The 12868-nt window shown below is 44.1% G+C and overlaps 1 protein-coding gene across 1 annotated transcript in view; it reads right to left on the reverse strand.

The window, feature by feature from the left end:
• RIMS4 (regulating synaptic membrane exocytosis 4) overlaps positions 1-12868 on the reverse strand; it is a 57453-nt gene that overhangs the window by 29485 nt on the left and 15100 nt on the right. The gene's annotated exons all lie outside the window — the stretch shown is intronic.

Here is a 12868-nt window from a genome sequence, read left to right on the forward strand (position 1 = left end):
CTGGAGGTGGAGCAGATCTGTGTCCCTGTGGCTGGAAGTCCTCCAGCTGACCAACATAAGTTATGAAGACCAGGTCAGGATCTCTACTTAATTACAAGAGAGTTGAACCGGAGCACTCTGTCCTAATTCTGCCGTCCACCTCACACTATTAATAAACTCTGAGGATGTTGCTTAAGTCCAGGATCTGAAATATGAATGAGCCTGAGCTGCAGAAAACCTCTCAATTTAGAAGAGGATCACAAAAAGGAGGTGACTTTACAAAAATAAAGCAGCTAGAAAGCATCGCTGTAAGAGAAGGATGGCATGAGATGAAAGATCTGCCGACACATCGCTAAGCCAGGAAGTTTCACATGAGGCTGTTTTGCCCTTCCTGAGCCCGCTGGACCTGCCTGCTCACTAATGGTACCTCCTGGGAGGGTCTGGTGTCCTGCTCTTCCCTCTATAACTCTTGGGAAGATTAAGCAGCCTCTTTGCAAGCTGTGTTTCCCCGCGGCAGAAGAGGACTTGGGTCACGAGCCTCCTGAAGCCATCAAAACTTCTCAGAGAAGGACGCACCTTCACCTTTCCATCCAGGGGATTTGTAATGCTCAGCTCCAGGGTTTTGCTTCAACTCAGCAGAGATTCTATATCAAACATTTTCTTCTGTGGGCACTAGTTTGAGTCTTTCTCTCGACCCAGAGCCATCTTTTCACAGCATTTGTGGAGTCTGCGTATCTTCCACTTCTCTACCAAATTTGGTTGAAACTGGAAAGTATGTGCTACACAGGAATGACGGAGGGAGGGGAGAGGGTGAGGACAGGGCTCTGGCTTAAGTATTGAAGAAACAATCCCTCCCTCAAATTCGCAGGTGAAGTTTAGTTTTGGTACAGACAAAATTCCAAGGGGAAAGAGCAGATTTATTAACAAGGTATTTCCCTTTTCTTCTGTCCCACTGATGCTCTTTTAGGAGCGAGGAGCTTTGTCAAGGCCATGTGTGTGTTAACACAGAGAGGGAGCAATGGCCTTGGCACAGTGAATGAGTCATGTAACCTTTTGTTCATTTGTTATAAACACAATTAAAAACACAGCCACATTTCTTTAACAGGCATGAAGCCACAGAACCCTGGAGTCATTCATAAACTAGAATCATGGTGCAGAATCACGCTTAGAATAGCATTTGATTTGTGTTTAGCTTGGGTTGTAATTACTTCATCATATTTTCCTTAAGGAAACGAATGATCAAATTCACAAGGAGTTGACTTTAATTATACACACTGCTTAATAACTTGCGTCCATTTGGAAGCAATTATTTGATCCACTGCGGAAGCAGAGAGGGGGAGATGATGGTCTGGGTTCCAGAGAAGACAAACAATTTCAGGCATTCAGTTTCCAATTCCAGGCAATTTCACCAGATGGTACACCTATCTGTGTCAGGCTTCCCCAAAGGTGCTTCCATGTAATACCTGCAGCCAATGCTAAGGGAAGGAAACCAGCCAGCACATTTTCTCCCTCTAATTCTACACATTGCTTTGACTCATGCAGAGACACCCTTTGACAGGTCCACGGCTGTGCACTGCCCATTGTGCCGGGCAACTACCGCATCCCACCGTAGGGGCACTAAAGGGAACCATTTTTTTCCTCAAGTGGTACAAAGAACAGTATGAGGATCACTTGCAGCATCCCTGTGATGCTGAAGTGTTGAGCACAGAGGGCGGTGGTGTTTCCCAAAGGCCTGGGGGGGAAGAGCCCAGGGCAGGCAGACAGAGGATCTGGCACAGCAGCAGCCCAATGTGCTCACTGGCTCTTCCAACCCATGACTGAGAGCTCTGCCCTTCCAAATGGATCCCCTGCACTTACACTGGGTCTCTTGTATGGATCCCTTGGCAGGATCTGGGATCACTTTAATACATCCCAAGTGGCTGGTTCTGCTTGGGTGGAATGAAGTGAGAGCACCCTGCCCTTCATGACCATGAAAATTTGGCTGGAGGCATCTCTGCACAGCTAGAAGTCAGCGTCAGGCTTCGGTGCCCAGAAGCAGGACAGGAGCAGCAGAACCTTACGATGTAAAGTGATTCATGGTGACTAAGAAATCAAAGAGGTCAAAACAATGGGTTTCATCTCATTGCAAACAGCCCTGCCAGTCATACATCAAATATCTTCAACTGGTAAGAAGTCGAGCCACTAAACATGGAAAACACCATCCAATACCAAAACCAGAGGCATTGAAGTTTAGCCAGCAACCTCCTAAAAAAAAAAAACCACAAACAAAAAAAAACAACAAACCAAAAAAACCCCAAACAGACCACATTCAAGCAAAACTTTCACAGCCTAAACCCTGAAGAGATGCACACAGACTCTCATCTGAGTGGTCAACTCTCCGACATGTCTTCTGCATGCACAAAAGCAGCGCTCAGATATAAAACCACCCCAAATTATTTGAAGGGAAATTCAGTCCACCGTTTCTCTAAGCAGAGTATTGAGCTTCCAATAGAGGAAAAAAAGTCCTTTGGCCAGAGATGGAAAATAGACATAATGTCTTCATTTCTGCTGAAAGATAGCAGAGAACATGGGAAACCAACCAAAATATCATGCCTGTCTGAAGACTACTGAGGATTAGAGAAAAAAAAAAAAACAAAAAAGCCATCAATGGGGCAGATTAATATGTTTTAGGAACAATATCAAGATCTAGTTTTCTCAATGACTAAGCACTGGATGAAGGAAGAATAGGTCCTTCGTCAAAAAAAGGCAAGCTACGGTGTTCATTCAGTATTGTATTGAATGGAATTTGTATTGATCACTCATAGTGTCAAGCGGTCACACATCAGCCCAGCTTCAAGAGGAGCAGATGGCTGTTTGTAGCATGGCTACTCCGTGGCACATACACAGCAGGAAGTTCACCAAAATCTCATTATTTGAGCCAAATATTTCTAAACACATTTTGTAGAAGGAGCAGGGATGAGCAAAATGCTTTAGAACACCTTGGTGATTTCTCTCTCTCCTATGAGAGCAGAACAGAGAATAGATGAAGAAGAAATAAAGAGAAGTATGGACTTGTGATACAGCCAGTATCAGTCTTGCAGACAACGCTGCCAGTTCAGAAAGATCAAACATGCATTACAGAGCAGTATCTATCTTTATTTAGGAGTGAAACAATAGTTTTAACATAACTAACAGAAAAAAATAAGTTTGATGGGAACCTCTTTATAAGATGTGCAGGCAACAGCTGACCAACAGTAATGAAACAAGGTCAGAAGAGGACACTGTGCATTAACCTTGCTTACGAAGCACATACATCTGCATAACTTGCTTCCTTCTTACACCTGCAGTTAACTTTTACATTTTTATTCTCATATTTAAAGATCGGGTTGACATAAGAAGGCCTTGGGTTTTCTTGACATGGTGCTGGCAAAGTCAGAGAAGTTCATTTCAGATGCAGCACCTTCCATCACCAACTGCTCCGTTTCACTCCGCTACGTACAGTAACAGCACTAGTGACCCGCGTGCCTACAGCCACCTACCCTGTGCCAACAGGCTCCAGCCTTCACATTGATTTCAACATGGACAAAAACGTAAGGAGATAGGACACACAATTGTGAAAGCGAACTTTAGAGAGAGACCCTCAGTTCCAACTCATTCACAGTCCCCAATCACAAGTCAAAATTACAAAGCAAGCTCAGGAGTGAAATAACGTCCGTTCCTCTTCCTCCTGCCTGTGGAGCCACAAGTTCAGGGCTCTGTTTCCTTGGCAACAAAAAAGAGCATCACAACAGCCTCCTCGCTAGCAAATGGCATATGAAAATGTGTCATTTTTTTTCTCTCTGGTATTTTTTATCATTAGGGAATAAGCCTGAAGTCAGAACTTGCCACTCAGCAAAGATGGAAATAGGTATCCATTATTGCTATTTAAAACATAAGTATCTCTGGAGCCTTTAAGCTTGTCCTGAGATAGGTAGTGAGTAAGGGATTTTAATTTATTAAGTTAAAAAAAAAAAAAACCACCCTTGCTGAAGTTCACCTTTAAAGACAAATTATAGAACTTGAGGAGTTTGGGGAAAAAATGCAGCTCATAAATTTAAGATCTGTACTTTAGATTCTGTTAATATTCACTTTTGAAAAGCATTAGAAATGAAGATTACAAATTTAATAATGTAACATGGGATGAATTATTCTCCTCCCCATTCAAAAAGGCAATTTGTTCTTGCCTATAAATTGACTTTCTATTACTATCATTAAACCGGCATAATGTGCTAAAATTAGGGTCTGCCCCACCACAGCTCTGCGGCAACCCACAGCCAAGAACTCATCATGCCACCAATTGAGAAGACATCTTAATGAGGCGAGAAAGGCAAATGGACACTGCTCCCTGCCAAGGGGCGGGTATCTCCTCGCTGCAGGACTTTGTGGTCCTGCAGGATATGGACAAGGGCTCAAAAAGCAACAGGACAAAATTAATGAGGAAAAAAAAGTCAGGAGCAGAGAAAGTCCCCAAGCCAGGAGTCAGTGCAGGCTGGGCCAGCATCCTGAAGATGCATCCCAATAAATCTGGGCAGCTACTACTCGCAGGATTATAAGGTGAGCACTCATAAGAGAGGCCAAACTCATGGCTGGCAGAAGTGGGGCTCTCTAGGAAGAAGTCGTCCTTCTGCGTTCATAGATTCATAGATTCATAGGTTGGTCCAGGCCGGAAGGGACCTCCAAAGGTCATCTAGTCCAACCTCCCCGCAGTCAGCAGGGACACCTCCTACTAGACCAGGTTGCCCAGGGCCTCATCGAGCTTCACCTTGAATATCTTCAGGTTTCACCATCTCCCATTTAGCTGTGCGTTACACGGGGATGGTGGTAAACCCACACTGCTGGTGATCGGGAGGTCAGGCTGATGCCTTGTCCCAGCACTCATCTCCCTCACAGGTTTCCTCCATGGTGTTGGACTCGCTTACCATCTCCCTCACTTTCTCCAGACACTTTTGCAGACACAAAAACCTCTTACTCCTTCCATTTTGCCACAACACAGAGAAGTGAGATCACAGTCCTCAGGCTGTAGTAGGCTCCCATTCACTTCCTGAGCGCCTTCCAAGTTTTTCTCCTCTATATCTTGTGCAATAGGTTTACTGGATGCCCTGTGTCATCTCCCCGCTCCCTCTGTGTCCAGCCCACCAGGGCAGGCCCTGTCCTCCCATAGAGCATCTGCTCCTCCACTCTCACTCAACATGCTCATGTCTAACTCCACATGTATGTGGACCATCAGGGACAATGCTGCAATGCCCGCTTGAGAACTTGTCTAGCAGCACCAGCATTAAAATCTATATTCAGTGATCTCCTCAAATGGGCAACTACGTATAAACAGCTCCATTGGAAAAACGTTAAATTGTACTGTCAGGTCTGTACTACCCCATGTCCCACAGCTCTTCTTCTGTCTCTAAGTTACTGATGGGTTATGACACATTTCAATAAGAGAAACCCTCTTTGCCACTTCTCAGCACTGGCACCATTCCTCCCTTTCACTAGCAACGTACCTGCACAGCTACACGTTAATTGTGTCATTTGCTTTTTTTCTTTTTTTTAACCTGTTTCACCCATACTTTATGGAGCAGGCAGTTGGAAGCCTTACTCACATCTTAGTTACTGCCAGAAGAAAAATGAACAACTAGCACTGGGGGAGTGAGTTTATAGCATCTGCTGATAGATCTTGCCCTTTCTTTGCTCATGAATTGTCCAGAGTTTTAAAACAAAGAAACCGGTTCTTGTTAGAGATTACCAAAGAGTAACATTGCTCTGCGCACCCGGAAGCAAGTGCAGGTTGCATGTTGGGCCAGCACAGGACCTTCAAGCACTAATGGGTGGCTTTGACAAGATGTGCCCTTTGCTCTGTGACAGGCTGGTCTTCGAATGCTGGATGGCTCTAAGAGCAGCCATCAATATTTGCTTAAAAACTTCTTATTTACCCAACTGTTCATGCAAAGAAGCTTAATGGCTGGAAATGAACAGGAAGGGGACTTGTGATAACCAAAGCGAATCCATTAGCGAGTCTGACACATGCACAGAAAGCACTTTGCAGTCTCCCCCAAAGCCTGGCTTCAGTCTCCCCGCCAAAGCAATTTCTAGTTCGTAACACGTGCAGATGTTTGGAGGTCTGTGCTTTGTCCTTGGCCTAATTTAGAGAAAGACGTTATGTTTTGTTTCTGCTCTGACTGCACATTTCAATCAGAGAAACTATAAGACTGCGCTTGATTTTGAAGTGACTACTACATTTTAGTCCTCTCAATCCGTGAATGACTAGTACATCCCTCTGGTAACCTGTAAGCCATATTCCTGCTCGAAGCATCCTCCTGTTGTATCCATTCTCCTTAAAAAGTTCACTTTACCAAGCATGACTTGGCCCTTCTGAATGCTACCCAATGTTTGTCTTCTTCATGTGTTTTCTGCTGCAGATACGTGACTTTTCCCCCCGTATTTTACTGTTGTGTAAAACAGCTTTCCCTTTCACCAGTCCCCCCTCCTTTGCACAGCTGCTTAATGAATTCGAAGTGTGACATTTTGTTTTCCACAGTGAGGTATAAGAGAATCTGTAAACCATCACTGTGAGATGAACTAGAAAACACAGAAGGCAGCAAGCCCTTCCCACCAGTCAGCCACAGTTCTCTCAACAGCACCCACTATACATTGCAAGACTCTGCTTGTACTCAACTAATCAACAAACTTCACTAAACAAATCAAAATGTCAACTTTAGGAGGTACATACAAGCTTCTATAAACAATACAGTTTCACAAGCCCCAAAGAGATTCTCACAGAATCACAGAATGATATGGGGCTGGAAGGGACCTCTGGACATCATCTAGTCCATACTTGATGTGCCATCCCTACCTGGGCACTTGGATGCTTCGCTCAACACAACAGTTCCAGGATCCAAGTGGATTTAAAGCCTAGAAAGACTTTCCAGAGCACTGCACAAATTACTCTGATGTCGCCCACACAGGAGGCTACAAATTGGCACCAGTAGTTGTCAACATTTTGTTTTGATCTTCTGGCAAACAAATCCACCCTCTGAAATGTTTGCAGGATGCAAAGATAAAAAGCCATAATGAATAAAGACCGAAGAAGTTTGAAGGGTTTATTTTTACCAAGCAATCAATACCTTCTGGCAGCCTTCCTCCAGCTCTAATAATACCAGTGAGGACAGTAACCCTTGGCAGGTTTTATATGCCGCTCGACAAACATTATCTAATTAACCATCACAATCCACTTCTGAAAAAAAAGGAAGCATGATCTGAAGTTCTACAGCAAGAGAGACACAGAGAGATGATGAGTCTCGGGAAGGGACACTGATGGACAAAACACAGTCAGAGTTTAGGAGCTCCAGCTCTTGCATGCTCTTGCATGCCCCGTCAAACCACGCTGTCCCTGCGGGACCAGCTGCAGGGAAATGGGGTATTGGTCAAACAATACGTGCTCCCGTTTGCAATCTCTGCTTAGCACAACCCTTGCTTTCCCTTTGCTGTGATAAAACATTAGGACAGATGTCCAAGCCAACTCATTAATAAATCAAATGACAATAAAGCAGTTGGAGGGAGATGAATTATTGAACTCAAAGCAATTTAGTGCTCAGAGACAAAACTAAACTCCATAAGCTGGGAGCTACTACACGGAGCCTGATTTCCCTCGAAACAGCTTTACTGACACGCTGTACACTGCCAGTCCAGCGGAGACCTCAAAGAGGAAACGCCATCTCATCTCTTCATTAAGCCCAGCTCTAACACCGTGTGACCTCCTCTGTAGGTAAGCCAGGACACGGGAAGGTAAAACTGGTAACAATTCACAAGTCTCACTGGAGGACTCTCACTGGTCTTCTGGACATCGCTTGCTGATTAACCCCTGATGCCCAGCAGATGATGGGCAGATGACAGTAACCCATTTACTGATCTCTTTTCTATCCAAACTCAATGTATATGACTAGCCCTGCATAAGCATCAGCTGAAATTTCTTATAGAAGATCTAGTCCTTGGGATGTATTCTGGCTACTCCCATTGCAATGCAGCACGGGCACATGTATCCAGGAAAGAACCAAAGTCTTCTTATTCCTACCTGCTAAAATCAAAAGCACCCTGCACAGACTGTTGCACTACAATGGAAAGATTTTCCTATTCAAAGCATTATAAATAAAACAGCAGTTGCATTAAATAAAATCTTTTTCTTCCGTATTTGTGCCCAACAAACACAGAGCTACAGACAAAGATCCCAGTTATAAAGCAGTGTATAATACAAATCCATTTCTCATATAGTCATTTGTCCCACAGCGACAGAATATGTTTCATACTGATACAGTTTATATAGATGGTTTTACCTTCGAAGAGTAACAGATTCCTAATACACACCTCTAATAATGACTTCACTGACAAGATGAAAGTCACTGCAGACATTTTATTGAGAGCTAATTATTTACCACAACTTCATATTATTTACACTTCGCACTCCAGGCCTCGGACTCCATGAAAGGTCTGGAGCTCCCCGAGGCCCACAGCCTCCAGGAGACTGTGGGACTCCCACTGCGGTGAGCGAGGAGGGCTCAATCTGCCTGCGGTCCCTCCTGCCCCACAGGACGGTGTGCACTGGCCACCTGTACACAGAAGGGTATCCCTCAGCCTCGCATCGCTTGAGGTTAAAGGTCAAAATCTTAAAGATGTTCAGCCTTTTGACAACGTGGACAGATACCAGATCGGTGGGAATTAGCTCATGAAGCACTCTTTAAAGCTCCGGAGGCTCTTTAGGTGTCTAAATACCTTTGATAATCCAACCCTTGCTCTAAGCACAGAGCCCAGGAGCAGTAGTTTCCCTCTCCACAGAGGAGAACCTTTTCAACGGAGCTGCCTCTGGAAACAAGACCCACCTCTCCTCTTCACAACTTCTGAACATTTGAACTGGACAGAAAGGTCAAGTTTCAGAGGTAGCACATTCCCAAAGACTCATGAAAATGAGCACCCGTGGACAGAAGAGAGATTTGAATTACTGCCTCCACCAAAGGAAACGCCTGTTTGAGCCTCTTACTTCCAGAAGCAGCAAGAGCCAGGACAGCAGTGAGGAATGCTCCAGCTACGCCCAGACCGTAGCCTGCACATCCAAACCCTGCGGATGATGGCAGGAACTTGCAGAGCCCCAGTGGAGGTGTCTGGGAAGGAGAGGTCTAATTAGTTCAGCTCTGCCTGCAACACTCCTTAGAAGGCAGAGAGGAGCGCCTGAATTGAAATGCAGACTTCCAAAAATGAGTCAAAACCAGTTTAGAGCCCTAAATCTGTCCCCTTCCCACTCACACATTATTCCAGTTCCTGTGATCTTTACAGTCAGACTCACCTATTTGAAAAAGTTTTTCTTTTCTCTCCCAACACAACATAAAAGCCCCCAAGAACCTGGTGGGGAATTATTCACCCTGCAGGGAAACAGCAACTGAGTGTGCTCTTGCTGAAGAAACAAGAAACTTGTAACTACATACCATTATTTATATCCAACTCTGTCGTCACAAATAAGCAGTAACAGGAAAAATGTTACTTTTAACAGTAACAAGATTTTGTTTAAAAAAAAAAAGGAAGAAAAACAGAGAAACTGCTTCCTCCACTGTCAGCGATGTCCTTTTCAGCGAGGAACAGGCAGCAGATGCCCTCCATAGCTCCCTGCCCTACTGGAAGCACACACACCAACACATACCACCCATCAAAGGTTACAGAATAATTTCACGGGGGCTCCATACTGCAATATTAACAGCAAAAGTTCTTCCCGACAGCCAAAACCAAGCACTCAGCTGCATTCAAAATTCCTCAACCCCGCAGTTCTGCTTCGATGCTCCCAATGGAAAAATTATGTCAACCACAAATCTTTGGTCAAAGTATCTCAATATTAGGATGGCACTTACGATTCTGTTGGCTTTTATCTGTTTGAGACAAGTTTTAACTTTAAAATGCATTAATATACTACTTTGTTTCTTCTAAGACACAAGAGAGCAGATCTGAGAATGGCTGTAGGCCCAGACTGAAGGGGAAGCACGGCTAGAACACGCACACACTGATCCTGAATCAGCAGAGAGACCCAGATACTAGAGAAAAGAGAAAATTCAGAGTTTGCTCAAAGTCCTCAACAATATATTTACTAAACGCATGGAGGAGCTCAGTATCTCCTTGAAAATCAGAATTTAAGATGCAGGGATAAGAAACCAGAGATAAAATCCAGTCCCGGACCAGGCATTATACAAAACACATGACAAAGTCAGTGTTAGACAAAGAGTGAAGCCCAGAGCTCCACGTTACCGAGAGCAACTCCTGCTTACTCCCCTGAGCACAGCATCTTCTTCAGATTCTTTCTGCATACACAAACCAGTTTTATAGAACTGAGAATAACAGTCCCAGTACAGATATAATTTCCTTTAATATCAAAGAGCCACCGATTCTCTGTGACTCCAGACAGCTCTGATACTCCCACCTGTACCAAGGCTCAGAAGGGGAATAAACTATCTTGCAGTGTTTCACTGAATTTTCACTGAATTTTTAGAGTTGGAAGGGACCACAGAGATCATCTAGTCCAACTCCCCTGCTGAAGCAGGACTCCCCTGTTTCAGTGGGGTACCTGGTATTTTGATGCTGATCATTAGTATTAAAGATGGAAGATGAATCTCAGGTCATCAAGTCAACCAGGAAAGTATTTCAGGTGATGCTCACCTTGACCTAAGCCAAGTCTAAAAAACAGGTCTAAACTTGGAGTCAGCATGTGTCGATATAAACCCACTTCTGGTGTCTTCAGAACAAACTATTCTCTATTACTTCGGGGCAACCATTACAGAGTCACAATATTTAGTCAACCTTTTACTTCTACAGTCATTAATCATGCACCATTTAACTACTGGTTTGTCATTTACTCTCCTAATCCTTTTCAAATCCTTCTGCTTATTTTCACATCTTTTTTCAATCCCATTCTATGTGTCTTACTAATTACACTCCTGCACTGTCATAGGCTGTTCCAATGCCCACACGTTGAGCCAGAGGTGGTTTGATCACTTGCTGTGTTATGTACCCAACGAATCATTTGCTATTGCGACATTTAAAATATAAACAACATTGCCAAAAGGTGATCTACTGTACTTAATTATGTGGACATCTACTGATAACTCTAGGGCAGGAAGGGTGAAGGACCATTCGGTGGTGTACTTGAAAACAAGGTTTCTAACCCTGTAGAAAAGAACAATGAGAAAGATGAAAAAATATCTAGGATATTTCCATCTTCTTAAAATAAGGCATTTTGCTCCCTTGCCGGACTGTTTTCAAAGGACTGTGATTTGCAATTTTGCTGCATCCTGAGCCATCATTCCTGCTGGTCTCAGGAGACTCTCTGTCTCCAGAAGTCAACACACGAGGCCAGCCCAAGAGTCACAGGTCAGCAAAAGCAAAGTCACATCCAAATGACAGACGCCAAAAAACGGGTGACAGATGAATGAGACAGAGCAGACATCACCTGAAAACTTAAACACAATTGAATTATTCATGGCCAAAAGGAAGCGAAGAGGCAGCGTGATGTATATAAGAGACAGAAGGGAAAGAAGGAGCAGAGGGACAGGGATGGCTGCCTGCTGTCAGGAGCAAGGGACCAGCTCCCAGAGGTACCCACAGCATTAGAAATCTCAGTGCAAAAGTACACATCCGCAGATTTACTCCCATCAACAAGTCTGACTACACAACTCAACATCAAGCCAACGCCGTCCTGAACACGTCCTCTCTTGAATCTCAGTTTTCATTTCACTTGTACAACAATGTCTTGATCTATCTCGCCGGTGATGCAAACCTTCAAACCACATGTATGTAACGCAGGGATGACTTTACAAAGAGCCTGGAAGAGTAACTGACTCATTCACCCCAGAGGACAGTTAAGGGAAGCTGGTGAGGACCAGTTATGCGCCACCATCGTTATCTACTAATTCAGTTTCTTCAAAGAACATGGTAGGAAGCAACGAACACTTCCACCTCCTCCGCGCCAATCTCCTCAGAGGTGGCTGTCAGCCCCCACTGAGGAAAGCAGGCAAAGCTCAAAGGGAAGCTGAACTCAGCACACTTAGTACAGCCTGGAGAGTACTGTCTAGGTATGGTTTGTCACAGCAACATGTCCCGCTGAAGCCAAATATTCAACTAAAACAAGTGAAGGACCAAGCGCCTCCCAAAACATCATCAGCCCTATGCAGGAATTGGCTGGGCAGCTTCCACTTGCCAAGAAAAACGCTGTGGACACAGTAACTCCCAAATACACTCACATCACGTAACTCCATTATATCAGGAGCTCCTAATTAATTTAGAGTGTGGATCAGTCCTCAAACACCTTTTGCTATCAGTAAGACCTACTGGAGGGGATGAAAAGGAATCATTATGCGTAACACCTGCAACAACTTGCTGTAAACACATTTGGCAGCCCAGGGAGGTTCCTTTATGGCATAATCCATTTTTATATACACCTAATATTTTCAGGTTTTCAAGCGATTGTCAGTGTGTTTGTAGAGGCTGTTAATGAATCTCATTGCTAAAAGCAGTTACAATTCTGTAGCTATTAATACAACGTGACACTGGTTATGTCAGCTTCCGAGTGAATCACAGTTGCAAACTTGTAGGTGTTTGATAGCTGGTTGTCAAGTCAAAATAGAACATTGTTAAATATAATCCAAGTCTGTCCTAGTTTTGCAGCTATTTCCCCCTTTCTGCACTGCAGCCTTAGTGGACTCAGCACCTGCAGGTCTGAAGAGATAAGCACAGGAATATCAAGGGGAAAAACAGGTCGACTATTAGACCACTTAGATCAGCAAGTTTGAAAATGTTCACTTTTGACTGCAATTTCCTCTCAAATCTGATGACTATAAGAGCTTCAGAGAGC

This window comes from Numenius arquata, chromosome 12, assembly GCF_964106895.1.
Source record: "Numenius arquata chromosome 12, bNumArq3.hap1.1, whole genome shotgun sequence".
NCBI classification, from domain to species: Eukaryota; Metazoa; Chordata; class Aves; order Charadriiformes; family Scolopacidae; genus Numenius; species Numenius arquata.